Raw genomic sequence first — 4,482 nt, forward strand, 5'->3', positions numbered from 1 at the left:
GGGAGGGGGTAGAAGGGGGGTGGGGTGAGTCTGTTCAGTTTCTCTGACGACCGTTTTTTGACTGGTGGAGGAAAATGGATAAAGTGGTGATGATGCTAAATGACAAAATTACCCTTTGTTTACTTTCATTTTCTTAGTCACTAATCCACGTGATTACTATTTTATTAAAATTGTATAAAATTAATTTATTGGAAATTGTCCCATTGTATTGTAACCGTCTTCAATGGTAAAGTTTACGTATATTTAAATTTCTCTGAACTAATTTCTCTATTGAGATTTTACTATGAATATTGTTGTTGTCACATTATGTTGATTTAGCTTAAATATTAAAGTGATTCAATTAGTTTTTGGAATTATATGAAATAAGAAAAGTTAATACGAATGAGACTTAAGATTTATTAAGATTGCACAAGTTTGAATTATATAAAAGATATATCTATTTTTTTTGACCTACTACTTAAAATAGTTGAAATATCTTGTAGCTTACTATTGAAGAACACATATATTGTCTTATAATTATTTATATTTTTCTAGTTTCGTTTTAAGTTCTACCATTTAAAATTGTGAATGTTATTCAAATTTAATAGAGCTTTACTATAGATATCAAACATCGAACGAAGATGAAAAAAAAAAGTGAATGCTCCAATAATAAGTTGATCTTAGAAATAAATACATTTCAAATATATATGTATAATTTATCATGTTTTTTTTCCTCTTTATGTTATGTTGATTAAAAAAGATATATTCAACATCATCTCGATAGAGGAAAAGTAGCTACTAAGCTGAAATTATTGGACTTTTAAAATAAGTAGTGTAGTCTCATCATATTTTTTTAACTTACATATTTTAAAAGTTAAAAGTATTGTTTTAAGTAAATTATTAATTTTATTTTAAATTATGAATTATCTTTAAAATATTATTTTAGTTAACTAACTAAACTTAAATATAGTCAGATATGTCACATGACATAATAAGTCATTTCAAATTCTTATAGAAGCATAAATTCCTTAATTAAAAATCCAAAAAAATATTGAAAATATTTCTAAACTTAACAAGAGTCTTAATTGTATTTCAATTAGTTAACTAAACAATTATTTTTAAATAGTGAATAATTAAAAAATAAAACTAATAATTATTTTTGTTATTAAGAAAAGTTTGGATGTTAGTAATTAAAATTGCTTTGAAAAAGTTGTAAATAAAAAGAATAGTACAAATTATAAATGTGTAGTTTTTTAGAGTAAAATAATAATAGAGGAAGTAACGTATGAGAAGTGTGAAGTAACGGAAGAAGAAAACCCGCGAAATCATGTGAGGGCCCCACCTGTAAGAAGAGGTCTACCGGCCGTCGGTGTTGTCTTTATCTCACACTAGGATGTTTTATTTACCCAAAAAATAAATTTAGTAATATGTACTATATCAAAAAAAAATAATAATAATAAAGACAGGCATTGTAGATTTTTTATTTTTAAAAAAAATAAATTGAAGGAAGTTATTAAAAAAAAATTAATGTTTTCTTTTGTAAATTTTGAATAGGATAAAAAATCGAGATTACTGAATTCAGGATATGTTATTGAGAAAATTAAGGTAGAATCAGTATTTTCAAATAAGGTGGTTCAAAATTCGTAGAAATAAACATATGGACTAGTTGAAGGGAGTTCGACATCTATTATATATTCATAAATATTAGTTTAATCGTATATAAATAGTATAATTTTCTGTCGAAGAGGGTTCAATTAGCTCCGCCCCTGATCGAACGATATAACGACTTACTTATCGATATAGAGATATTATATACTTAGATTGAACAAAGAACGCATCCAACAACAGCTGATCACATGAGATTTTCAAAATACAAAAAGAAGAAGAATATAACATCAAAAAAAAAATGAATCCAAAATTAATTAATCCAAACAATAATGAACTTTTCTTCGTATTATTAATTACATTAATTAATTAATCCAAAATTTCCCGCCACTATGGAGATAGATTGACCGTAGATTTAAGTTGTCGATTATTTGTAGCCGTCGGATGATTAATAAAAAAAAAAGACGTTAAAGATCTTTCGCATAACATGTGTAATCATCACTAAAGTTGAAAATAAAAGGTTTTGTTCCTTCTTTTTATTTTTTCCTCGTAAATATATACCTTAATATTAAAAAGCCAAAATTGACATAAAGTCATAAAGCAAAATTGGTGGAAATAAATAATATATAGTCCAACTTAATGTCTCTGACTTGAACTATATTAATCAATTAATTAAGGGAAAGGCAAAATATATATTAAACTATCGTAAATTATAAATAGATATTATCTGTTATATTTTTATGATATTGATTATTCTGTCGTTTAAAAATTAGAGTATCAATGTCCTTCACTCTAAAGGGAGATTAAATAGGAATACGTGACGCAATTTTAAACAAGATTATGACACGTGTATGTTCGTATAAAGGATATATATGCTCTAGTTTTTGGACAGAAACACCGATTTTCAAAAGTATGACGGAGGTGTTCAATAACAATGAGTGTTAAAATCTTTATCGGCATTAATTAATTATCATTGGATCCAATTTTGCTAAAGACTTTAGCGACATATATAAAAAGTGTTAATTGCCGCTAAAAATATATATATTTAATGACAATTAAGTTATTACTGTTAATTAATTATCGTTAAAGATCATTATTGACGTAGTGATTTCTGCTAATTCGAGAAGATATGTTTTTTTTCTCATTACTTTATATATATATTGATGAGTGGTAAAAAAAAATACCTTAGAAAACTAATAAAATATGGTCTACATATTAATTTCAATCATTTGGATTATCCTATTACGTCTTGTTACTAAAACATAATTAGCGTACTTGAAATATTTTCTGAGTGGGCAGATGAACAATAGATAATATTATCACAAGTTGATAAAGTTTTATTTTAGAAAACATTATTTTTAGTAAACCCAAACCTTTCATTTTTTCCCATTTTATAATTGACTAATTAAATGTCACTCCCAAGATCATGTGATTATTTTTGGTTAATTATTGTTTATTATTATGGGTATAATTAAGGGCAACTATTTGTTTATTGACCTGCTTTTGTCTTGTCGTTTCTAGTTCTACTTATTTTTGAAAATTAAACAAGATTATTATGATATGTGAAATAAGCTCGAAAATGATATGGAATTAATTTAAGAAATACTAAAAACGGTGATTATGACGGTGAGATTTTTATACCAGCAATTTGTTAGATCGATAATAATTAATATTAACTTCATCACGATCAAGCAATCAATGTCGGGGATCTAAGAGATTTTTTGAAAGAGAGAAGGAGAATCAACATGGCAAAGGTATTAGTCGGTTCATTAGGTCACATGTTAAGCATGCCACCATTGTTCATCTTAGGTCAGGATCGGACCCTCGAGGAGGTTCATATATAGTTGCATTATTTATAGTTTCCTTGTTTGTAGACGCAACAGATTCAAAAATGTATTTCATGTTAAGGCATAACTTATTATTCATACGCTTCATATTGCTCTCAGTTCTCGCATCAATCCTAGAAAAACTCATATTGAGTTTAATGAGCAAACTCGAACTAATGACTTTCACCACGTCATTGGATTGCTAAAAATCTAAGTTTCTAATGGGCCTTGCCTAACTGGTCCATCTCTTTGACTTGGATGTTTTGGTCCAGCCCACATTTAACAGCCCAGTCCCAAATCCTTGGGCGACTTCATATTTTTATGAAGAAAATAAGTACCAAAGTGAAGTTAAGACTATAACTCAAAATTTCTTAGTTCTTTAATGTATTCGAACTGCATGTTAATATATCTGAACCAGTATTTAATGTATCTGAACTAGTTTTTAATATATCTAAATTAGTATTTAACATATCCGAGCTAGTTTTTAATGTATTCGAGCTACATATTAATGTATCTCTGACAATATTTAACATATCCGAGCTTTAATTATTGTATCCGGGTGTTTTAATTTTCAAGGGATTAATGTTATTAGAAACTCATTAGTGATAAATTGTAATTTCATGTTAAAAATATGAGATTTATGTAATTTACACATATTTTTGTGGTATTGGCAACCAATAAACTACTAATCATTTGAAATCAACAAAAATTGGGGGTAAAGGGCAAATATTCCTTTATCACAGGTCTCAGGTTCAAGTCAATTAATTGCCTTTGTCAAAGAGCATTTTATGCTCCCCTCCCCCGCCCAAGTGTTCGACCTTTCTATACGAATCCAGAGTTTATCTGGCTTCAATGCAGATACCAAACAGCGAGAGAAAAATAAAAAAAAAAAAAAAAGAAGAAAAGAAGCTATCATTTCAAGAGCTATCAAAAGTACTCTAAATGTTTGTCTCTTTATATTACAAATGAATATGCTCCAGTTTTTCATCTGTATTAAAGAGAACTACTTTCCTATTCTTAATCTTAAACTATCATAAAGTTTAAAATTTAGTCTAATGCACAAATTCTCCAC

The sequence above is a fragment of the Solanum pennellii genome, chromosome 4 (genome assembly GCF_001406875.1).
Source record: "Solanum pennellii chromosome 4, SPENNV200".
NCBI classification, from domain to species: Eukaryota; Viridiplantae; Streptophyta; class Magnoliopsida; order Solanales; family Solanaceae; genus Solanum; species Solanum pennellii.